The sequence below is a fragment of the Chaetodon auriga genome, chromosome 13, assembly GCF_051107435.1.
Source record: "Chaetodon auriga isolate fChaAug3 chromosome 13, fChaAug3.hap1, whole genome shotgun sequence".
Classification (NCBI taxonomy): Eukaryota; Metazoa; Chordata; class Actinopteri; order Chaetodontiformes; family Chaetodontidae; genus Chaetodon; species Chaetodon auriga.
Window position 1 is genome coordinate 17071001 of NC_135086.1, and position 26279 is coordinate 17097279.

General features: G+C 44.4%; 1 long non-coding RNA gene across 1 annotated transcript in view; it reads left to right on the forward strand.

Annotated features, from left to right (window-relative positions):
- The first annotated feature begins 1375 nt into the window (after positions 1-1375).
- LOC143330117 (uncharacterized) overlaps positions 1376-26279 on the forward strand; it is a 30428-nt gene continuing 5524 nt past the window's right edge. Inside the window, exons 1-2 of the long non-coding RNA XR_013077933.1 lie at positions 1376-1864; positions 1940-2357. This is a non-coding gene — a long non-coding RNA (uncharacterized LOC143330117). The remainder of the gene's footprint in view (positions 1865-1939; positions 2358-26279) is intronic.

Sequence of the window (26279 nt, forward strand, 5' to 3'; positions counted from 1 at the left end):
AATAAGCACAGATGTCAACCTTTTCACTGTGACTCTCACCTTGTCCACTCATTAGTAATGAAAACAGTTGCCTTTTGTTTCATGCTGAATATTCCTTCATAGGAACAAAGGCACAATTCACATTCATCCTGCGAAGCAGATCTCGGCAGATAAAGCCAGGCCAGCGCTTTGGTGCTCTGACCTTGTTGGCCTGACTCTTTCACACTGTTGGGCTGGCTGACTGCCATGCAGTTCCCAATAATGAAGCAGACCATTAAATGATCCACTGCCTTGCTACTTGGAAGTTTACCTGGATCTCTTAGCTGACGTTACCGTCTTTCCAGGTGGAGGTACACAACTGCACATTGCTGTGACTCCTAGGCTTCAACTTTCCTTTATTTATCCTGTAGCAGGACAGACTTAAGAGCCTTCCTCTTCCTGTCAAGTGTCTGGTAGGTGAGAAACTTGTGAACGGAAGAGGCAGACGTGTATTATCAGGGTTCTGACCTGCCCCAGCCCCTCTTCACTCCCCTCTTTCTTCTGAGCGGGATGGAGTGACAGCTTGTCACTGTGGGTGCTCCACAATACAGCTCAGACCCCCCGACTATTGTGGAGCTCAGAAAAAGCATCAAGGTCTTCCTCTCTCTTCGTTCACTCTTTTCTCTCTCTTTTCAAAGCAGAGAATCAATCAGCTGTACACACACACACACACACACAACCTCACACATACATACACACACGCACACACACACGACTCACTTCTTTTCCCTTCCATCTGTCTATTCAGCAGCCAGTGATCATTTAGACTTGACATGTATTGTGAAAAACTGAGCTGCTCTGCCTCTTTCTTCTTCTCTTTCTTTCACTCCCTTTCTCTTTCAACTGTCTGTCATTAATGTCCAGGTCTTACAATATACGAACAGAGGAGAAGAAGAAAGCGAAGAGTGAGGGATGAAGTGATGGATGGGAGGATAAGCACTCAGTGTCCTTTCTTTAAAGATTTGTTATTGTACAGTACTGTCTCCCAGTCATTTTTGGTTGGTGTTTCAGTCTGAAAGCCCGTCCACGTGCTCTTTTGTATGGGAAAGCAATAAGGCCCCATTGAATGAAGCTGAATGGACCTGCCATCCTTAGGGGCTGAGGCCTGAGGACTCCTATTCTTTAGCCCCCAATCTAATTGGAGCTGAAATGAAATGGAGGTTTCTTATGAAAATAGGCTTTGTTTGGCCGCAAGGCTGGTAATTCATAAACAATAAGCAGGGCTCCATTGTGTAGATAATAATATATTCATGCTGCTGGAGATGGGGAGAAGGCAAAGCGAAGGCTGAGGATATATAAGGAGGATAGGCAGAGACAGGGATGGAGAGTGGAGGGATAAGAGGAAGGGGAGGAGGAAGACTCGGGGCTAATAGCAAATAGTGTGTCAAGGAAAATTGCTAATGGTTGGGTAGAGGCAGAGAGTGAAAGGACAAAAAGTGGGTAGGAGTGAAAACAGAGTGGGAGTTAGGTGTAAAAATGATGGGAAAAGGAGGAGTAGATGATAGGAAAGATAAGAATGAGGCGACGAGGGCGGGAGATTGGGAAATGGTTTTGAGTACCTCTAAGCCTACAGGTGACTGGTTGGGCAGCAGTGGGGGGAGAAGGCAAGTGACTGAGAGTATCATGAAAATGGAATAGGTTTGCACGGTGCAAATCTAGTTGAGAGTGGTGGAGCTGATAGAGTGGATTGGTCAAGTGCAGAGATAGAGCAGAGCAAAGCAGTCAGCGTCTAACAGGCGAGGAGGGAAGAGGAGAGAGGAGGGGAGACCAGTGTGTCTGCGGTGGTATAAAACTGACAGGAGTGCATTCACTGCCTGGAGACACGATGGGTGGCTGAGAAAAACAGGTGAGCTTTTTATGCCACTTTGATGCATCAGTCCATCTAGATTATCTCTCACCGTTATCGTCCATCATCGCACAGGTCAAGGCTGCATCTGTGAGATGATCCTTCAGCTGAGTCCTCATGTTCTGATAGAGGCAAGTTTCTCTGGTCGACATTCTCAAACAGCGGGACCAAAAACGTACTGGACTTGAAGTGCTCTGTGGAGTGCTGGACTGACTGAGGGAGGGGGGACCCTGCTTCCTGCTTGTTACAGTTCATGTTACAGGCTTTTTACCGTTTCATTGGTGAGTGATTCTGCCAAAACTGTAGGACTGGAGATGCCCATTCTTCTGGATACCTCGGAAAACTGTGCTACAACATTGACTTTTTTTTCTGACTAACAGTACATCCTGGACAGAGTTCTGTGACAGGATGTTGAGGACATGAATGCTAAACTGAAACTGTAAACACCTCAGATTTGATTTCACTGCCTAAGAGATAGAGGGCTTAACTGATGGTGAGTAAATCTGAAACAGTACTTTTTTGGATGAACTTGCACTGAGGTTGTGTGTCTGTCTGAGTGTGTCAGGGGTGTTTGCATGCTCCTGCACAGACAGGAACGCTTTGGTCTGCATGAGCAGCCAGTATGAGGGGAAAAAAGAGCAGAATTCAGGTGTTAAAAGTAAACCACATAGTTTAGCGCACCAAGTCAAAGTTATACTGTCTGCACAACTTCTCAGCAGTGCAGGGGTCACTGAGGTATGCAGAATATCAAACAGACTGTGAACTCAAAATGGCACGCTTTAGATGATAATAGTGAACTTTTTCAACAGTGCAGCTGTGTTCCCTGTAGTAACAGATTTGACCTGCACACAGCTGTGTGTGTGTGTGTGTGTGTGTGTGTGTGTGTATGTGAGTCCCTGTGAATGCATTGCCAAATTAAAAAATTTCAGTTCAGTGCAGAATAACTTGTTATATAGCTCATCACGGTGTTGTTACAGTAGAGCTATCGCTTTGTGTCATCTTAAGACTGTACAACAGATCAGATCTTTTCCAGCACATGATTTATATAGGAAGATTAAAATGTTCATGCGATGTAAATGTTCTTAGAATAAAGTTATGTGATGTACTGATTTAAGAAAAATCAGAAAATGGTTATAAACCAAAACGCTTTCTCAGAATTGTCTTCAGCGTTCGTTTTACTGTTGTTGCATGAGGGCATTGGCCTAGAGGTGGTGGTATTGACTTGAATCCAAAGAGTGATCCCTGTCCACCTGACACAGTGAGTTTCCAGGTTGAGCCACTAGATGTCAGTATTTATCAACATATGAACCAACATGGAGTTGCAGCCTGTCACGCGTTCCCAACATTAAACCAAATTCAGCGTAAAGCTGAAGGTATGCGCTGATGTTCCTCCTCTTCACCTACCTGTTCGTATACATGGCGTCTATGCAAAAGATTAGAGAACTTAACTATGTGAATATTGAAATGAAAACTTTGAATAGCTTTTTAAGGTGTCATGCTCCAGTAAATTAGTGCTATTAATGCTCTGTTGTTAATGTTTTAACAGTGTTTCAAATATATTGCTTTCACCTGCCTAATGCCAGCAGGCAGATTAGTCTCAGCAGCCTGTACGTGTTGGCCTTGGCTGAGAGTTAAACTGTAAGATTGAATATTATATTGCACATCACAGAAAGGGTTATGCACTTGTTCTTAATCATATAGTTACTCCTACCACGAGATGGCAATCACACATAATGAAAGGCCTCTCATCTGTGTATGGGGGGGGGTGGGGGGGTGTGGGAGGGTGTATGCTCTCCACGTGCATCTTTTGCATTTAATGAGATGTCTGTACATTAGTATTTTGGATTTGTAGAACTCCTACGCGTGTGTGGGTGTGTCTGTTCATTAACCTACAGTAGTTAACATCAGTGCGAGCCGAGCTGGATGCTGCCCTGCTGGAGGTCCTTGTTTGTTTTGTTTATTTGCATGCAGCAAAGTGGTTGCTGGCGGTGCTGGTCACTACAAGTGGCTGGCATTCGGAGCCTCGTAATCAGGCTGTGGGCAAACTGGGTGGCAACACTCCGAATGGTTTGCTGGAGATTATCCCAAAATTATCCATGAATTATCCCTCAGAATTACACCATTCCAGTCAGGCCTTGTCCATTGATGGGACTGGGAAGAGGGAGAGTTTTGGACGAAGAAGTGTGTGTGTGTTGCAGGCGTTGTCAAGGGGAGATTTGGATGGAGCAGTGTTGCTGTCTGTGTCATACAGTGTGTATTTCTGTGTGTGTGTGTGTCTGTGTGTGCGCACGCAGTATGATGATTCTGGCACTGTTGGTACATTGGGGTAATGGAGCATGTTAATCCACATCAACCAGCTATTAAAAGCAGATTTTATTCATTAAAGTCACTAGTTACAGTAAGAGGAAGGACAAAACATTAACATGCGTCTAGCAACCTGTGAATTGTTTTATTTTTGTTTATTTTTTTTACTCTGTTGGCCAGAGCTTTGCTTTTCCAAGAGGCATTTTTTTTTTGTTAAACCAAAAAGAAACAATAGTGCTAAAATCTAATGCAGCACAAGTTTGGCACCCAGCCCTCTAACTAAACTATCCACAAATGTCTACAATCTGCTACAAACTGCTGTGTAAATGTTGTGCATGTCAACATTTTCCTGAGAGGTATTTATTCCCAGAGCATTGTATTAAATTCATTTCTGTGTGGCTGCTGTCACTGCACATTGTGCTGTCATTAAAGTCTGGGAGGGACTGGTTGCCTGCTTGTGTGTGGCTGCTGGAGCCCCAGGAGATGAATAGTGCTGGTGAACCTCTCTGCGATAAGTGTTCGGTAAACGGGTCAGTGGATTGTCCTCCGAGGCTCAATCTGAGCTATTTTCCCTGACTGAGAACACAAATTGTCCTCCGTATTCATCCCATAAACAGACCACCAGCGGCGCAGCCTCCACATAGTTTGTTGTGGTTGTGTTTGCGTGCTCAGTAACCCTGCTCTTGTGCTTTGGCAGAACACAGGGCCGCATGTACATGTGAGCCATAGTATAGGATAACACATGCACGCTTCTCACCCACTCAACAACAAAGTCTAAATGCGGCGCTGGGGAACAGATGAAAGCACAACTGTTGAAGAAGAGAAAACAATTAGATGCAGAGCGGGTGCAAGTGTGGGATTGCAATGAAACACACACCGGCAAGGAAGAGGAAAGCGGTGAGAGGCAAAGGGGCAAAAGGAGGGAGAGGCCATCATGGTGAAAGGTTAAGTACTCTCTCTCTTTTTTTTTTTTTTTTTGGATGCTGTACTTCCTGCAGGGCCATGTTCCTTGACCCACTGGTTAGAGGAGGGAGGTAAGAAAAAAGAAATCTGGAGAGAGGAAAGGAGGGAGAAAAGGCTAAAGCTGCATGTGAGGTGGCGAGGTTAGTGGTGGAAGAGCTAAAATGGGAGGAGTATTTGCCTCTGGCTGATGGGGAACAATTGGACACACAAGGCGGCGCACGCGCACACTGGAACCAGAAACAAAAATGGACATTCTCACACACAAACACACACAAACTTGCACGCACTAAGAACTACTATCCCAGCAGGCTATGAACTTCAGTGCAGTTGTTGCCATGGCGATACACTGAGTTGCTGACCCCCCGACTCCATTTTTCCTGCTGCTTGGCTATTGAAAGAGATGATTGACAAGTGTCCAAATGTCAGCCGACCTAGCTGGCCACACAGATGGGGGGGATGGGGCGGCCATTTTATGTCGCTTTCACATGGAGAAAGGTGTGTGCGTGTGTCTGTGTGTGTCTCTGTGAGAGTGTGTGTGTGTGTGTGTGTGTGTGTGTATAGGTACATGTTTCTCTTAAGGCTGAACCAGTACTTAAATAGCAATCACACCAAATGGTATCTACCCCCTGATTACATTATAAGAATACACTGAACAAACAAATCAGAGATACACACATACTGTAGATGCATTAACATACGCATGCACGCACGCACGCACGCACGCATGCATGCACACACACGCACGCATGCACACACACACACACACACAAAGTTCCAAATAAAGCCCTTTTGAAAGTGAAACAGGGTCATATATTTGGTTTGTCTTGTGAGCTGCACTGATAACCCCTTCAGTGAAAATCTGGATTGGTTGGTGGTGGCTGTTGAGTTTTTAGTGTTCGGTGCTCCGCTGTGCTGCGCTGCATATCTATGTGAGCCCTGATGGACAGAATCCGCACTTACTAATACATCAAATACAATAAACAGTAGTTTACACGCAGCAGTGTGTCTTAACACAAGCAGTCTGGTGTTGTTGCGAAGGCTTTTGCTTTTTTCTGTATATATTTTCCGCCTGCACCTTTGCTTTTTTTTGTCCACTCTCTCCCTTTCTCACCCTTTCATTGTCTGCAGGCTTGAAGGGATCGGCCTTATCTTGATCACCCACAGCAACACATTAACCTCTCCTCTCTTATCTGTACACTGGTCATTAGTGCCAAAACCCTTAACGTCCTATTGACAAGGGGCACCGAACTCTGCATCTGTGAGTGTGTGTGTGTGTACGCGTGTGCATGCATGCGTTGAGTTATCATAGGTGACATGCGGCTGAGATCTGCTGAGTTGGTGATCTGAGCCGATAACATTATTAGCCTGTGTTGTGTGTGTGTGTGTATGTGCAAAGTATGGCGAGTGAGAGTGAGAGGGGGGAAAATGTATTTGAGATTATGAGGCTTCACCCAGAATTGAACTGTTGATGGTGCATATTTATGCGCCTTCCTTTCATTCCTCACTGATCTGTACATTTTCAAACATCCGGTCGACAAGTTTCTGATTTATTTACATGATAAGATGACATAATTTGTGCTAAATGCGGAGCGTATTCAAAATCCAGCCTGAATTACACCCTCCTCCCACCTGACTGCTTTGCAGGAACATGTAATAATTCAAAAGCCAGTCATCAGTTTTGCTAGGAGGCCATTGAGGAGAAAATAAAATGTACTTCCTGTCTCTAATGTGGCAGTATTGGTGTTGAATGGGTTACTCCATTTGCTGCTGATGGAGCATTACGCTTCAGCTCGGTTAAACAGCTGTCAACAGCGAGTGTATCGCAAATTAAATCAATTCAGTGATATCATGCCTTGACACACAGCAATCAAATCACTTCTAATCGTAATATTAGCACCTGCTTTAAGCACTCCTGTACATGCGAGGGGTTTGGAGATACAACAGCAAAATATATGTTCACATAAATCTTTTCATCCGTTGCTTTTCATTCCTGTCGAGGGCCATAGGTGCTACAATTATTGTCATCTTAAATAAAACAAACAAAAAAATATTGAATGGCACGTGTTAGTGTCTCTTTTGCAGCCATTTAATCATTAACACCCATTCATTCTGACCGAAAAAACAAAATCACATTTCTGATAATACATGTCATCGAGAGATTTTGGCATTTCGTTTCGAGTTAAACAGCATGCCACTGTTTTTCGCTAAATGCGCTACTTATCTGTCTGTCTCTGTTTTCTGTCTCCTCCTGGCCCTGTGTGTTAGTGGGGCTGACAATCTAACAGGTTAAAAGAATAATTGCAACTCTATTTACCCCAAACAGCCTCTCTTCTGCACATAATTACATCCACACGCGCACACACACTCGCTCGTGTACACAGACACAGTATCACATGCTGAGGTACACTCAGAGAGAGAGAGTGAGTGAGAGAGAGTGTGAGGGAGAGGTGGAGAGTCCCTGCACTAATATTTAGGTAGTAACAGTCATGTGTTTGAGTGAACCCTCCTCTTGTCCTCCTCTTCAACGCAAAGCACTGTTAACCACCGGCACTCACTGAGAGAGGAATACACCCTGCATTGACCGTACTCATCGTGTTGTGGGTCTGGATGTGCTCTGTGTGAGTGTGTGTACGTGTGTGTGTACGTGTGTGTGTGTGTACGGTATGAAAGAGATTGAGAGATGTGTATGTGAAAATATTATGACAATGCCATCCGCCAAGGTGAGGGGCTCTGTAGCCAGTGAATATGTATTTGTATTTTATGAAGGTACTGTAAATAATAGGAGTGGAGCTAATGATTATTTTCACGGTTTTTGTTGTGATTAATCAGTTGACTGTAAAATCTGTAAAATGTCAGAAGCTCAAGGTGTCATCTTCAGATTGCTTGTTTTGTCTGATTCAGTTCCAAAATCCAACAATATTTAGTTTACAATGAGATGAAAGCTGAAATAACAGCACTGGAGCGGCTGGTATCACAGAATCTTTGACATTTTTGCAATTAATTGTTTGTCAGAATTGTAAAAATAATACAAATGTATGTTTTTCATCATATTTATTGGCTGGGTGTGATCATTTTTAGTAGCATGCTGCCTTGATAGCTGCTGCTAAATTATCAGTCAGTGCTTCATGGAATAGAATCAGCTCGTCTGGTTCAGGTTTTACGAAGCTTTTGCTGATAATCAGATGTGTTGACTGAGTATATTTACACAAACAAAGAATTGGCAGGTTTGTACTAACTGTCAGTGTACTTATACACATAAGCATGTTGCCAAAAATCAACAGAATGCTGGATAATTTGTACATGTTATTACATATTAATAACCATTAAACTACTATATTAAACTCTCTCTATATATAATTTGTAGGTTACGTCAATAATTGTAATAGATAAGCATAAAGCTTCAAGTATCGCCCCTGTATCAGTCCTCAGGTATATTTCAGCCAGCAGCTCAGTGATGCAGTGCCTGGCCTCAGACATTGGTGGCGCTGCTGCTGCATTGTGATTAATGACTGCCACGGCTACACTGTGGATCCACTCACGGCCGGCATTACATTAGGAGACATTATCTAAATACTCAACAAAAAGTGAAATTGAATTTAGGGCTCCCCAGCATCCCCCCCCCTCTGCCATGCTGGGTGAACTGGCCCGCTCTAGGATCCCATTCTCTCCTTATTGTTAGAGTGAGTTGAACAGCATCCTCTGCTCCTCATCCACTCTCAAATTGAATCAGCTTCAATTTGACCTTTTATGTACCAGAATCTGCTACAGATGTACAGTATGTGCATGCAAGTAACGTTTGGCACGTGTGTGCGAGTGTGTGTGTGTGTGTGTGTGTGTGTGTGTGTGTGTGCCCATATGTGCCCCCATGTCAGCTCGCATTGCTTACAGTGAAGTGGGAAACAGCATCTCCCTATTTGCAGCAGAATAGACCAATTAGTGTTTAGCAACAGAGCAGGAACCCATGTGAATGTGTCATTGATTAGCAGGATTTGGCTAATCATCACATCTCATAAACTCACCCGCTAATGTCAGCTGGATCTCCTACAGTACGCCTCCTTCTCCTCGCTCAATCTATCCCTCTATCTGCTCTCCTTCTCCTTTCAGCTCCCTCTTCCCGTCTGTCTTTCCGCACTTGTCTTTTTGCCCATCTGTCTCTGTCTGTCTTCTCTCCCTTCCTTCCTCTGTTTTTCTCCCCTCTTCTCGATTTCTTCCTTCCTCTCTTCTTCTTGCTTCTCTCCCCCCCCCCCCCCCCTCCCCAACACTGGAGGGTTTACAGTAGAAGGAGCTGAGCGGATGCTGACTTTCCTCCTCGTACATCAGGAAAGGAGAACAGGGGCCTGCATTGCTGCTGATCTATAGAGGCGATATGTACTTTTTTATTTTCAGTTTCCACTCTTAAATTGCCTTTTCCTGAAGAGATGTTACTGTGTTATTCACCATTGCTGGAAAAAGCAGCTTTTTATGTTCCTCGGTTGACATCTGTTGAAAATCATCTTCGACAAGAGAAAGAACTGCAAAGGAAATTCCTCACACTTTCACTTTCAGACATCCAAAAATGTTTAATTCTTTGATAAGGTTGTTTAATTGAAATCTCCCTTTTGAATTGTCATTTCAGATCAAAATGTTTAGAAAAGAAAAACAAATATCTGTGAAGTGCCTTATCTCATATCTAAGTAGCCTACAATTCAAGACCTTAGCATCAGATGGAACAGAGCTATGCTGCTATGAACAAAAATCTATTTCTTTAAAATTTTGGTTCTTAGCTCTATAATATACTATTAGTTCCATTGTTAATTAGGTAGATTATTTTCTTGATTAATCACTTTTGTTAATGTCACAAAAAAAAGCCTTTCACACTTTCTTAAAGCTCAAGGTGACATCATTAAATCGCACTGCGAAGCCTGAAGATATTCACTTTATTAACACTTCAAGAAAAGCGGCACAATTCCAAATCTTGAACAGTTAATTCTAGTATCAAAATAGTTATCGCCTAATCGTTTTAGTACTTGTGTATTACCTTCTTATCTCTGAAATAGGACAAGGAGAGGAAACCCTTTCTATGATAGAAAATTCAAATTTGACAATAGTGACCACGGTCTGCTTTTTGTTCGAATTTTAACTGGATTTAATAACTGACCTCGTTTTTAATAAATCTTCAAGTATACTTAAATCTAAACCACCTACTCAGGTATGCACTGTATTAGCTGTGATATGAACGGGAAGAAGAGTTTTTCTTCATTAATTTCATCTCTCTGCTTTTGAATAAAGAGAAATTAAATTAGTGTTTTTTCGGGGCTTTGTATGTTGTGTAATAGGTATTAGTTATCATATTAATTAGCATCTGTTTGACACAGTATGGTGGCCAGCTGGGAGCATGAAGGAGGACATGCAGCGTGCGTGTGTGTGTGTGTGTGTGTGTGTGTGAGTGAGAGAGAGAGAGAGAGAGGTTGCAGGGGGGGAAACTCACAGCGTTTGATTTGTTGTGTTGCTAATGTGACACTGATTATACAGGTCAGAGTAAAACAAAGCGGTGAGACGCTGCAATGCTAATACAGATGCTGTGATAACAGGGTTGTCATCACACACACACACGCACTCCCATAGACGGACAGATGCACCCTCACGCCAACGTATACACATGTACCTATACGCATCTACATGTACATATTCTTGTGCCCTGCGTGCAAAGATTCACCAACACGCTCATGAGACACACATTCACAGGTCATGGAAAAACATCTCACAATGACTTCAACAAACCACACTACCGCTTTCTTTTTTTTCTTTTTTTTTTGTGTAAGAGGTAGACTGTTGCCATGGAGAGAAAAGGTTAGTGAATTTGACCTATGCTATCATGCTAGCTTTGGTCCCGCAGCTGTAATTTCAAATGAGAGAAAAAAAATATGTGTTTCTCACTGAATTGATTTATCCCTATGTTTATGAGTAGATAAGTGCAGTGATGCTTAGATGGAGGGTTATTTTCATGGGGTGACTCTTTTGTGTCTATTGTGTTTATCTAGGCCACTGTTGATGTAGGGAGTACTGTAGCTCTTTTTCTTTCTTTGTGTTTGTGTGTGTGTGTGTGTGTGTGTGTGTGTGTGTGTGTGTGGGTTTTCTGTATGTGCGCCTGCAATTTGTTTGTGTGCACGCCAGTCTCCACCGCAGGTACGGCAAAGGCATGGGAGACATTGTGGTTTATGAAGAGCGGTGCGTGATCAGACTGTCCTGCATCAGTAATGACATCAATCACAATAGGATGGGAAAACTAAAAGTGACTAAATAACACGCAGTCTATTTGTTCTGATTCAGTCACCACGTAACCTGTTCTTCCATTTAAACCCAGCCAGTCTTGTGGCCTTGGTTCAGCTTGCACCACCTTGAGGCAAACATGATAAAATAGAACTCATCTCCTATTACCCGCAGCATCGGCCAGCTTTACATTATTTGACACAATTAATCCATAACAGAATGGATTGTGTGTGTGTGTCTGTGTGGAACATATGGAAGATGACAGGAGAGCAAATAGGGAGCCAAGATATGGTCGTCTGTCTGGGTTTTGGGGTAATTTGCCCAGGCGGGTGTGAATGTTGGTCAAGATGGGCGGGGACGTGTCAATCATGTGTTTGACAGGGCCTTGTATAGGTTGTCATGTTGCCTGGCAGCCGAGGCACAGGCGCCACGGAACTGGGGGCCAAACAGGGGTCACTGTCTGCCCTAAACGGTCCCCCCGACAGCACGGAGTGCAGATAGGCGAGGCGTTGCTCCGGGGAGGTCAGCCCAGGGGTGATCCAATTCTCTGTGTTTGGGCGTCGGGAGATTGTGTGCTCACCTCTGTCAACCTCGCCACATGCAGGTCAGCAAAAAATAAGATGGAAACTCGTCACGGCAGGGAGAGGGGTCGACATAAGAGAGCGTATAACAACTGTGTACCTGAATGTATGTATAATCCAAACAAGCTTGTGTCTCTTCCATCCTTTCTCCAGTCGTCTGCACAGGTCTCAGTTGACCCTTAAAGGCCCCAGTGGGGATACTGAGGGGGTGACTTTGGTCCTGCAGCCTGAGAGAATTCCATATTCATTGTTTCCTTTTACCTCTCTTCATATACCTGTTATCTCCCTTTCATTGTCTGTCTGTCTGTACTCTCAATTTGTCTTTCAACTTTCCTCCTCAGGGACACTTGTCACCTTGCTCCCTTATGCTGAGGATGTTGGTCCCGTGTGGTCCTGCAGTTATTGGGGTATAATGCAAATCAATCAAGTGCTCAGTTGGGTTTTTCCTTTACCCTCAGTAATGTCAACAAAGAGTTGACAGTGCAGGTCGAGATTTTCGTAGTTGCGATCAGTTTGTGTTGAAGGGCTCGTGAAACATGTTGTACCTGCTAAAGGACATAGAAGTAGTGAGTCCTTCAAGTAATGTTGACTTGCTTAATAATGCGCGCTTTAGATATGTGAGGACAGTCTGTTCTGTGTGTGTGTGTATGTGTGTATGTGTGTGTGTGTGTGTGTGTGTGTGTGTGTGTGTGTGTGTGTGTGTGTGTGCGTGCGCCAGGAGAACCAGTGGGAACTACCATCTGGTAGTGAAGGCCAGCAGACCGTTGGAGCCATGCTGCCTTACCTTGTCAGTGGCAGCTGTGTGTGTGTGTCTGTTGCACATGTATGTGAATGTGTGTGCACAACACCGTGTCTATTTGTGTGTGTGTGTGTGCGTGTGTGTGCTCACTAATTACGTCTGTCGTGGGTGTCACAATACGATCAGACCAGTAACAGCCATCATGTGTTGACACATCTAGTCTCTAACCAACTGATCCTTTCCTGCCTCCTGTGGTTCTGCAGCGGTAAACCTCTGACTGACTCGTACAGCGATGCTGTGCAGTGGCCACAACTTCATGTTTAGCTTGTGCGCAGTGCTCAGTATTCTGTTTGACGAGAGCACGTGTCAGCTCAGTGTTGTATGTTTTGTTTTTTTGTATTTGAATTAAGAAATGATGTACCATTATATCCATTATTACTAAATGTAATGACATTTTCGTGATTAACCTCTTAATAGTGTGTTCCATAAAATCTAAGACATTAGTGAAAAAGGCCCATCCAGCAACAAATCCACACAGGTGAAAAGCTGGACGAATGGAGTGCTTGAAAAATGGCAAAAACGGTCGATCAATTATCAATACAACTGTGGATTAACTGTGTGCTGCTGCACTGATTGATTAGTCAACTTCTCGTGTCACCTGTCAGGATGATATGTGGCGGCACAAGCACAAACCTGATCACAGGGTGATTCTTGTTCAAGTGAATAATGTGAGGATCAGAGCTGAAACAATTAGTAGATGGACAGAAAATTAATCAGTAACTGTTTTGATAATCGATTCATATTTTTTTTTAAAGCAAAAGTGCTAAACATTCACATGGAAGATTCAAGGATGTTTCCACTTGCAATAGCATTACCACAATATTGTACTTTAAAATAAAGCAGACAATATGTTTACCTCACTGGCTTTCCTCAAACGTGGTTAAAAACATTCAGAGCACTTAACACATGAAATGATCTTTTAAGGTGAGGTTTAAGCAGTTGTAAATTTGGTCGTGTTTAGGGAGCTTTAGTGAAAAAAAAAACCTTTCTCATACAAGAGAATTATTCTTGGCATGAGTTGGAAAATGCACCAGGGTCACTGGATTTCAGTAGTAAATACTGTATAAACCCATCCACCATGCCAATCATCCATTACTTTTCACTGCTGGGTTTCTATGTTGGTCTACTAAATCGAGCATCCTTCACATAAACAAAAAAAAAAGATCTGATTTCAGTTATAAAAAGAAGTGAAACATCAGGGCTGTGACTGAAACCTCCATGTGATCCCTGTCTGAGAGCAAGCCTTAACGTACGATCATGCTGCGAACTAAGGATTGGGAAAGGTATATTATATGTTAATGCAGCAATAATACGAGTTAATAATAATCAGACTTTTTCACAATCCCAGTTCCTTGTTTGAAGCATTTGCCAACTTTTCAGCTCTAACTCAATCCGCTAAGTGTCTCCGCTCCTCTTCTTCTCCTTCATTTCTTCTTGTTCATTCTACCCCTCCCCTGCCCCCCCCACCCCCCACCCCACTCCAATCCCAAGGGCAAGCCAAAGGCTGACAGCTTTGTTTGTATTCACCACTAAGTGATTTTTAATCAACTGGTCTGCATGAGTCCTCCCAAGGGCCAGAGCAGCAGAGGCTGGGAGGAGATTGAGCTGAGGGCTGGTGGATGGCTGGCTGGAGATAGTGGAGGTGAGAAGAGCAAGAGACCACGTTCACAGGAAGCCAGCGCTGCTTACGGCTTCAAAAAACACCAACTTCTATCCACACTAGTGTTTTCAGATCATTGTTTAGATCTTCATCCATACAAAATTGCTGACTAATGAAGGGCTAAATGTTTTCCTTTGTTGTCCTTTCTCGGCCTGAGCGTCGCAGCCGTTTGGTGTTAAGCAGAGCAGCAGACACAGCCCGGAGACGTTGGTGGGTCTCAGCTGGTTAAACCCTCATTCTGTCCTCTGCTGCTCTCTGTGATCACCAACACTGAGTTGTTATACAGCCAAACTCCTTATTTAATTGTTCTTTTTTTTTTTTTTTTAACATATATTTCTGTTTCTCCTGCACAGTGAGCAGCGAGCTATGCACACTTTCAGTAAAGGCTGACGATGGCGGATCACCTTTGAGGGTTTTACTGAGGCCAACTGTAAAACTGTGATAATGGTATTAGACAACATATTCAATAGTGATTACAAATCAGAAAAAGATAAGATACCGTTAACATGAGTTAGACCAATGGCATTATAAAAAATTACTGTGTACACTAACAAGAGATTGGATTCACAGGGTTCAACTAATGTCCACTGAATGAACGCTGTGTGTCACATCTTACAGTAGGCCTGCAGTTAATTACAGTTAATTTCAGTGGGACTCTACACAAAACTGTAATGATTAATTAGGGTCCAAAATATTTATCTACTGCTTGCTATAAACTGTTGAGTGTCTTTTATATAGAGAGTGAGCGAGGGAGTGATTTCAGACAGAGCTAGACTCCACCAGAGTAATGTAAGTGCTGCTTTAGCAACACATTAGCCTCAGACAGCTGGTGTTATGGCTCGATGAATAGCAGTAAACTGAAAAAACAGAATTCTTTGCATTTGGGGGGTAGAAAAAAAGATACCTGTTTGCAGTCTGTGTTTCTTCACCCAACAGGTAATATGCCAACTGTATAGGCGTTAGCTGTAAGCTAGCTGGAAACAGACTAGGCCTAACACGACTGCATGAGTGTTTGTGTTGAGCTGAGCCTCTGACTGTCTCCAGTCGCCTTTGTCTCTATGTTCATGAAGTAGATTCATGAAGCCCCTGGATAAGCACATACTTTTTGCGCCTTTACCTCATTTCTCGCTGTCAGGCGAATTCCTTCAATTGCGCCCACTTGCATCTTTCTAATCACTTTATACAATCGCTCTGCCGCTGAAACACTGCCCGCGTTCTGTCCGAACACACCTCAAGAAAACAAAATAGCAATTTGTTCATAATTTCTGCATAATTTCTGAGATGTTGGTCAAATCACAGCTTAATGACAACACCTGGATTGTGTGATCAGATATATTCTCAAATGAGTCATGGCAGAATTAGAAACCACAGAAAGTTCTTCACAATAAATCCTTAGTTACACAGCCTCCAGCCGTGTCTGAACAGGCTTAATTCATTGTTTCCAAAAACCATAAACAGCTGCCATTTTAACATTGATCCACTCTTGAGAAGTTTTTGAAAAGATTCCTTTTTGAGGAGAAAAAATGCGACTTAGTCTGAATGTGAGGCCAAAAAAAAAAAAGGTTTGAAATTTATCTCAGTGTGGGTGTAGATAAAGGAAGGTGATCGTAGAGGCTAGTGCAGGCCCGGGACAAACAGGTGGTGCTTTGGGTGTCAAGGCATTAGCATGTTGTTGTCCTCTATGTGGAAGTACAGGTTTCAACAGAACAACAGATCAGGTAGCTCCGACTGACATCACTAAAAAGTCACTTCTCTAACTTCCTGTCAATAGTCACAGTTAGTTTTGGGCTATGGCATTTTATGACCTTGTCCACTGTTTTTTGCTCTACTTCTTTAACTATCCTTTTAATACCGCTGCTTGTATGAGGCCATTGCAGGAGGTTTTGCAAGGCAGTGATCAGATTTGTCAGGTATAAGCTGAAAACATTTGCATCTGGTTCCCGTTAAAGAAAATTGAGCATGTCATAATACACATATGGTTAGACGTGATAAAAAACTAGATCTGCCACGATAGACGATTTTATCCACATTACCGTCCCCTTGTCCCAATCACGAAAATGTCAGTTTAAAGTGTATTATGCAGAGATTTCCCTGTCACCGAGCTGACATTTTAAACCACGTGCTGCCGTATAATGTTGAAGGGCGTGTGCACTGATGGATTGTCTGGCGCCTGTCAAGTGGAGGCGGTGAGTCTATGATGCTACTTATTAGGAGATGGGATTAGTCTACAGATTATTTATGTTATTATTTACGTGGTAATCCACAGACAGAGCGGCGACAGAGATCCCCACCTTATCAAAACAAACAGCCATCAAATGCAGCCACTCTCCATATAGAACGGATGATACATGCAGCATAATGCGTGCAGCCTTCTCTCGCACAGCTCTCGATGCTGGATGGTTTAAGAAGCCCGATGAGAACAAAATGGAGAATACATAAATTGAAGGATGTATAGCAGTCAGTTAAGACTGGATCTATTTTCCTGTACTTACTTTGCTTTATGGCGACCACAGTGTCATATAAAGCACTTAAAGTTCAGGTGTATAAATATCGCGTTACAAGCGCTGGAGCAGGACAGAGAGTACATAAAGCAAGGGAGGAATGACAACACTTACCGTCTCTTAGTGGATGAATCAGTTAGCCCACACACGGAGTGAAAGAGAAAGAGGCCATGGGCTGAGGTCTCTATTCAATGTTTTAACTCTTGTTATTTCATTTAATCTACCCTGAACAAGTCAAGGTCTTGGGCCTACAAAGAAATGGAGAGAGAGTGGGTCGAGTGTTATAGTATTGGAGCATAAGGGAGTTGGGTGGTGGTGATGGTGGGGGGGGGGGGTACTCAGGTACTCAGAAGAGCTGTACTTGTGTTTTGCCATTGTCAAACAACCTTCAGGGAGAAAGGTAGCTCCTTCCAATATTACCAATCAGACCCTCAGAGTGAAGGTCGAGGCTAGAAATGATGGGCAGGCTGCATCTGTTAAAAAAAAAAAAAAGAAAAGCTTTAAAATGATTCCTTCCTCGTGTCACTGCTTCCACACTCTGGTCGTCTTCCTCCTCTTTGAAATAAGCATACAAACAAAGCCGAACTTCTGCCTCCTTTCCATGACTAGATTCGCTCTGTGATCGCACCGGAGAGTGGCAGTTGCTCACATTTGGACAGGGCTCAGACAGAAATGAGATTAGTCTTCCTCAGTGGTTCAACTTTAGCACAAACGGACGGCGGCGCATAATGTACTAAATGTATTCAGCATCCTATACATACACTCACTCAGCTGTTTGCTATCCTGAGTGTCTGGTCTCTTTCCCTCTTTCTGCTCTGCAGAAGCAGCTGCGGAGGAGCAGAGATAACTCTTAACTTTGTTTTGACACTTTTGATTAAGGACCATTGAAGGAACACCTGTATGGCGGGAGGGAACAATGCACCGAGCCCGTAGAGAGATTGATTTTGTGCATTAGAGAAGCAGCCTTTGTCTAAAGCCACGAGGCCCTTTGTTATGCTAACCAGCCGTGGAAGATTTCCAATTCAATTTCACCTGAACGCTGGTCAGCAGCACGCTCCATTGTATGGCGTCCCTCGGGCCCGGCAGCCCCCCCACCACCGCTGCCACTGCTGCCTCTCCCCTGTCGTCTCTCAAACTGCAATTTAGACGCTGAGGAGGGTGCGTTTGAGAGTTGGGGTGTGTGTTTGTGTGTGTGTGGAGGGGGGGGGGGGGGGCGGCGGTGCGGCCTAGATTGACAGCCGACTGGATACTCTAGCCACAATGTTCGCTGCATCCTGTCCTTGTGTGTGCAGTGGGCCGCGGAGAGGATCACAGTGAAATGAGATGATATTAATTATCCTAATCCTGATAGCTCTCTCTGGAACTCTGCTTCCACTCATCTGTCTCAGGAGAGGACTTGGATGGTCAGACAGAGAGAATGTCAGAGAAATGAAATGAAAGCTGACAAATTCAGTGGAGAATACTCCAACAAAAACGCCGCTCGCTGAATAAGGTGGATTTGCTGTTCTGTCTATCTTTCGCTTTTCCTTTTCATGATTTCATGGTCACTTAATTGTCCCTCTATTTCCAATATTCCGCTCTCATCTTGTAATTGAGAGTTCTTCTTTGCCTCTTTGAATATCTTAATTTGGAAACCCGCAGGAATAAATATAGTTTCAAAATACGAAATATCCCATTTCTCTCCGAATAGATCATTTTATTTAGCTTTTTCTAAAAAAAAATTTGATGTTACTGCCCAACTTTCTTCTGCTTTGACGTTCACATTCTCATGCACCCGCCTGCATGCACGCAGAGTTTTCAAATCATTATTTATATATTGCCCAAAATTTATTTTCTGATAAAACTATGGGGGGGCTTTTTTAATTGAATATCTCTGCAAAAGAGCACAAGATAATTGAACTAGAGGGAAAAGGCAGACTGCATGAATAGGCCTGTATTACATAGAGATTTGTATTAAGATCAAGTCTCTACAGTGATGAAATAACACAATGCCCAGCTGCAACCATTTACTCCGATACATGCATTAAGAGAAACTTCTTAACTCACTCATTATGCTTGATGATTGTATTATTTTAGTGGCGTCACACTCCAATAGGCTGGATTTGATAACATGACTCTCGGAGCTCACAGTCATTAATTAGTTTTTTTTTCTTTCTCTACCATGAAAGAGGCTGCTTGGTGTTGCTGAGTGAAATGTAACTTCAAAATTCTTCTGAGTCCTTTTGAAGTTTTCGGTTAATGCATCTGCGAGGGAGTGCGCACGGATGCGCAGACACCTCCTGCTCTTTGTGTTGCTTCTGTGTTTGAGTGTATTGTACGCAGTGGGGAATCTCGCTCTCCTGTGCAGAATTTCTTTATGATAACGTTCATATTACAGCGCCCAAACACAGTGCTGTTTGTGCACTTTATTTCACCACGTTTAAAATTAATTGATTTGTCGTTTATCTGTGTGTTTGCATGGTTGTTTTCGATTCTGATAGTTCTTTGTTCCGTAATGCAGCACATCAACACAAATGTGCGCACAGAAAGGCCTAATCCTGGCCTGAAGTGGAGGTACAGTATATTTAGAGCGCTTTTGATTGTGAAGGTTGTTATTATTGAATTTGAGTGACGATCACGGTCGTTTGATCATGAATCAATGCCTCGCTGTTCGTTGTGATGTGCTTGAGGGGACGCAGAAGTGTAGAAATTGTTTCATGGGGCATTTTGCGTTTCTTGGTCTTTGAGGGGCTCTTGTTTTCTCTCTTGAGCTCGCCCTGTGGCCTGATGAGACCCCTGCAGGCACCAAACCCCCCCAACAAACACACTTACTCACTCTCACCCTGAAACCACTGCACCAGACGAAGTGAAGTGAGGAGAATAGCTGTTTACCCCTTGTGCCTGAGGTATCAGTGCCAGCATAGAGTGGCACATCTTCCCCCTCCCACCCCCCCCCACCCCCACCCTTCAATAGGCTTGTGAAGTGTGAAGTATATTTTTGTTCTCATGTTTTTATACCAATTTTAATTCCACAGCTGCATATCTGAGAAGCAGGATTTCCTTGGTTAGCTTCCCAGATTTTCTTTCTCTCCATCTTGCTATTTCCCTCCCTTATATCCTCCCTCTCCCTCACCCACCCCATCTCCTTCTCCTACCCCTACAATCCCTAACCTCTCTGTGTCTCTCTTCCCAACAACTCCCCCCCCCCCCCCCCCCCAAACACCCCCTTCCGTTGCCTGGGGGCTGATTATTTTAGTGGAAATACCGCCATCGTGTATCGCTGCCAGATTCTGCCAGCCCAAGCCTCTGCCACCCCGCCCCTCCCTCCCCGCCCCCATACCCACATCCCTCCACTTAGAATAACCAATCTGATGATGTGACAGTTTCTTTCTCCCCGTAGAAAATCTGCCTCTAACCCTTTTTCTCTCTCTCTTGCGTTTTGGATTCCAGCGTTGTTTGACATGTTATGGAAGGGTTTCAGCTTCCCACCTCCGCAATCCTTATTCTATCCCAGGGAAGCGGTTGGCATGGGAATCTAATACTTGGCAAAGAGGGCAAGGAAGGAGGTGGTGATGGAGGGGAGGGGGTGATATTCAAAAAAAAATAAAAAATCTTTTTAAACACACTCCATCTCTGGGTAGTTTTCGTCACTCAAATATCCTCTTCATTTCCAGCAGTGCATGCGATTGAAACTTTGATTTCGCTGCAGCTTTCGTTTTCTGCTGTAAAAAGTTAAGTTAAAAAGTCACGATTGTGCCTGTGCGAGTGGGTATTTCTGTGTGTTCTGTGTGAGTGCACACGCTCGTCTGTTCGCCTGTGTGTCATGTGACTTTGCCAGTGGTCTTTGGCCCCTAGGTCGATGGTCATTGGTTGCCATGGCGCTGGCAGGAGGAGAAATCAGGTCTGGTTACAAAGCTTTGATGAGAGAGACACGAAAGCCTCTTTCTTCACAACACCGACACGAACAGTCAGAGTTGTAACCCGTCTGTGTCCGCCAGAGCCTGCGGTGAAGCCGGCCTCCGCTTGCAGACGCGAGGCTGCACCTCAGGACTCACACTGATGCCGATCACACGCGATTCAAAACACACCTTGAAAATTTCCCTTTGCCATCCGGTGTGATGGTCTTCATGAACAAATTTTTTGTCACTGTCATCAGCTACATTGTCATGCAATCATTTAGTTCGAATTATGCCAATTATGATTCACTTATGTTGGTTTAAGTTATTTTGGGCTCAGGGTAAGCCTGAAAGAGGTTAATCAACGCTCTCTTGTTACATTGTCTCAGTTAATGTATTGCCCAAAAACTCCCTCTCTCTCTCTCTCTCTCTCTCTCTCTCCCTCTCTCTCTCTCTCTCTCTCTCTCTCTCTCTCCCCCTTCTCTCTCTCCCTTCTCTCTCTCTCTCTCTCTCTCTCTCTCTCTCTCTCTCTCTCCCTCTGTCTGTTTTTCACAATGGCTCAGCCTTGGTGGGATCTGGCTGCCTACAGATAACTGCAGTCTTTGTGCAACCCATTCTAAGCAGATACATACTGTACCATTCAGATGGGGTTAGGTTATTTATTTGTCCATTCTGATCATTTACATGCATTTCCATCATATGTCCATGAACTGATACGTTTATTCAGTCACAAATCCGCATGGTTTTACATTGCACATAATGCACATAAAAGTGATCACACGGTGGTATAAATGTAAAATAGTGGTAATTTAATCTTGTACCAATCAACTGCTCGCGACATGTCCAATCTGGAAATGCAAATGGGCCACATATGCGTTGCATTGCGGCCCATATTAACATGTATGGGAGAGGAGATGGGTGTAGATAGCCCCGTCTACACCGAGTTGTTTATCAATGTGCAGTTCCTCTCGGCATGCAGAGCAGCCTGGCGGCCCCCAGTGTGAGGCTGAGCAGGCAGAGCTGTCATTGTTTAACGCCTCCCCTGATTAGTTTACTCTCGCCTGATTAGAAATTAATTAAAATGATGACACAGATCCCAGCAGAGGAGAAGGAGGAGGAGGAGGAAAATGAGGGATACGTGCAGGGTGTGTGTGTGTGTGTGTGTGTTTGGGAGTGGGGGGGTGAGGGGGTGCGGGGGTCGAGGTGAAAAGAGGGTTAGTGGTTTGTTGGTGACGTCCATTGGGAAGGGGTGATGTTCCAGTCGGGGAGCTTTTAGCAGCAGAGTGTGCAGTAGGGAGGGATTTGGTGTGGAGAGTGTGGCAGGCATGAGGGGTAAGTGGTTTGGGGCAGAGGGGGGTAGCGTGCAGGGAGTGGTGCTCTGGCGGGGGACAAACATGGCTTAATGAGTGACTCTTGTCGCAATCAGAACATCGTTTCCTCATGCATTCTAATGAGCTGGATGTTGCAGTAGAGATCAGTTCACGCTCTAATTTATTCAATATATTTTGTGTATTCACCCTGTTTATTTAATAACAGGGACCGTGCACATTAATCAACATCTCAGCCATCATCACATCAGCGCAAATATTCCAGAGTGAGTTTTCTTCTCTGCTCTGCCCGGGTCATGTCACAGCTTCTCAGGACAAACATCGCTGGCAAACATTGAGCTGCTATCTGCTTCTTGCTTATTGCATCTGTGGACGTGGTGAGTGTTGCCGTGCAAGTCAGAACAAAAGCTTTGAGTATTACATCGAGGCCTGATAACATCGCGCTTGAGCAAATATCACTGTTGTAAACATTTGAGTGTGTTTCTGAGGCTTACATGTCACCCATGGATGAGCCTGTAATTCTCTCAGCTAATAATTCTCCCTGGAGTCCCGCCCCTGTTATCCCGCCACAGCCTGTTTGTTGCTTTTCCGTCGCTCCCCTCTCCCTCTTGTGTTTTCTCTCCCTCCGTCGTTGTCTGGGCGAAGGCTGCGCTGACCAGAAGGCACACTTGTAATCCGCAGGGAGACTTTCTAAGTTTGGCTGTCATAGCAGCCAACTTTTGATCTCCAACTTCCACTTCTTCCTTTCGCCTCAACCTTTTGCTCCCACCATAGCCATTTTGGCCATTGCGTTGCAGTGTTTTCTCCTCTTTTCTACCTTCTTTTTTTTACCCTTGGCCTCTCCTTATCCATGTCATAATGTAATCAAAGGGTTGAAAAAGGTAGCGCACGAGGCCATGGGTGCGTGCGTGTGTGTGTGTGTTGCATGGGGCTGTGTGGTGCAGAGACTAGTGGGTTTCCCATAGCAATGAGGGCCTGTGGTTCTCCTGGTAACCTAATTGGCATGTGTTTCCTGGCAGGTCTTATTGTGGCCTCTAATAATCACTGTCCCCAGCCCTAACAAGAGCGACCTACAGTATTGCTGCTGCACTGAAGGAGCATGTCTTTTGTTGTTTTATTTCGTTCTCTTTCTTCCTCTTGTCTGTCCTCATCCCCCTCGTCCTAACAGAGGGACTCGTTGAGACGGCCTGATTACCACAGTGAGATCCAGAAATGTGTGTGTGTGTGTGCGCGCACATGCATGTGTGTATGAATGAGCTTTCCCCCGCTATAAAACCAGTTGGTTTATCGAGGCAGACTCCTGCCCAACTGAGCATGTAAACCCTAATTGGGAAATGCTTTAAATAATTTCTAATTAGTACAAGTGTGGTAATAATTGGCTGGGTAATCTGAGGATTAATTAGCGGTGTTGTGTATGTGTGTGAGCGAGTGACTGTGAATGAGTGCATGTGTGTGCGCTCGGTGAGCACGTGCGTGGGTCATTTTGTGTACGTGTGCATATGCGTGTGTGTCTGTGGGTCATTGTGTGTGTGTGTGTGTGTGTGTGTGTGCATGTGCATGCGCTGGCGGACACACTCACTCAGGCCTGGACGGGCGGTTGAATAGACCCCAGGTTCTGCAGCTTGCTAATGGAATCCTGCCCACTCAAGGAGGTCTGTGGAGGAGGGAGGCCAAGACAGAAGCAGCTTTGTTGGCCAAGTTGTACTGTGGGTGGCCCCCCCTGCATCCACCCCCTCTCTTATGACCCCCACCTTATTTAACAGCTAACCTCGCCTCCACCTCCCCTTCACCTCACCCAGACGGCCCTTCCCCTCCCCCCACACCCCCCCATCCTCGCTCTGCACACTGCTCTCATCTTCTTTCTTTGGCTAAATGACACGTTTTATTTTCTTTGACCCAATATGCTCCTAAGCCCGGCTGCTGCTCCCCCTCTCCCTGTTTTTACCTCGACGTATTCTTCAGCCACTTTCTCCTCTCCAGTCATGTTCACCCTCTTTTACCCACCTCCACATTTCCCTCTTCCCATCTTCCTGTGGAGGAGAGGGCGAGCTAGTGCCGGGCTCTTGAGCTGTGTACTTCCACCTGGTGTACCCTCTAATTACTGCATCCTTTCTTTTGTAAAAAGAAATGCAGGGGAAAAAAAGAAGGAAATGAAGAGCAAGAAGAGTACAACCACTTGTTGCTCCAAGCATTGCTTTTATAACACTCCTCACTGAATTGGCGTCATTGAGCAACAAGCTTTTATGGATTCATTGGATTAAGAATTTATATTTCCTAAAAAGCCTTACTTTGAAAAACATTTCAAGCTCTGATCGCAAAGGATCTCATTGTCATCCTTATTTCCCCTATGTTATATCAAGTCTCCACTCGTAACCCTTTTGGAAGTTTTTCCATCCACCTTTATCTCAGCATTCACATTGTAAATCACTCCCCCTCCCACTCTGTCACCTCCTGCCTCCCTTCTCTCACTGTCTCTCTGTGTGACAGATGGCTGTCAAGGCCGTACAAATGGAAAGCAGTAAGCAAGTAAACAAACAAGCCGGGATCAATATGGGAGACTAATTGAACAATGACACAAACAATTCTGCTGAAGCCTGCTCTTAGTCATTTGTTGGTCTACGGCTCTCGCCAAGCTTGAAAAGTGCGGCTGGCAGGCAAGGCCAGTTTGACGCTGCTTTGTATAGCTACTAACACATCTTTGATTGCTCACAAATAATGTTATTACAGTTCAGAATACTAATTCATATATATGTAATCATTTACAGAGAAGCAACAAAAGAGGAATACATTCACAAATAAGGCAAGTTTAATTTTGTTTTTCTTTCCTTCTGTTTGTTTTTTTTTTTCCTTTTCACGGGTGTGATTTTGATTTTTTTCAGATTGTTAAATGTGAGATTAAGGGCAGATCACATTATTCACTGATTTCTAAAAAATCGATATTGTTTCTGTCATTACCTCCTGCATTGGTGATTCTTTTGAGAAATGATTGTTGAAGCGCTGATTCTTCTTATGTCTGTCCTCTCTAAACTTGCTGTCTACTGCACCTTACTTGCTTCATGATGTGTCTGTGACTGATAACGCGCAGATGTAGCTAATGGCGCTGAAAGGTGCTTATCGCGTCCTTGCTAATCTGGTTAGCGAGATACATTTACAAAGGTTGTAGATTTATTATGGCAGAAACTCCCTCTGATGCTAACGCAGCTCGCAGACGTGCGGGGAAGATGTGGGTTTTACAGTTGGTTTAAAACTGCCCCCTTTTCTAAGCGATGTACACTCAAACCACGAGGCCAGGCCGGGTGCCTGGCCCATTCTCTGACATTTACTGGGCTGGTACAAGGACGTACCCTTTCCCTTCCCCTCTTCTTCCTCCCATTCCTCCCAGTTAATCAGACTGGTGTGAAAAGGAGGCTGATAAGCCCATTGTCTGGCTGACAATGTCTTGGTGATAGGCCCGTAGTGGCCAACTGGATGGTGCTCTGTCCCCTCTTCTCCTGCATCAACCCATCCCATATTTCCTTGCCCTGAACCCATCTGTCCTCGCCCCGCCTCTCTCCTCACCCCTTTATCAGCCCTTCTTCACCCTTTTCTCAAAACTCTCTTACCCCCATTCGCCTTTGCCATGCCTGCACCTCTCCCTCCCTGCAGCCCTGTGCTATCCCTCCCTGACCCTTCTCCTCTCTCCCCTCTCTGCTCACCCTTTCCTCTTCTCCATTGAGCGGTGCAGAGCCACCAGAGGGAACTCATTAGTGCACTGCTCCCAGGTTAATTGGCTAGCTCAAAGAAAAGGACTGAGAAAGAAGAAATGAATGAGAAGAACACCCACTCTGTCCAGGGAGAAAAGGGAATCGACCTGTGTGTTTCTCACGCTGGCAGTTCCTCTAAACAGTGATGCAGCTGCTGTCAGGCCAGATGTGATCCTCTCCCACTGATTAGTGCTGCAGTCCTGCTAACTGTGCATGCAGAGGGAGCAAGGCCTTGGCCTCTATTGTTGGATTTATCTACCGTGGAACTATGTAACAAATCTGTAAGGCGCCCCATGTGACAGGTTCATATTTCTCTGAGAAAGGAAAAACGATAACATCAAGCTGAATTGAAAGTGTTATCCGCTGGCTATCTGGATGAGTCAATGCAGAGATGGCTGCTGCAGACTTGTGC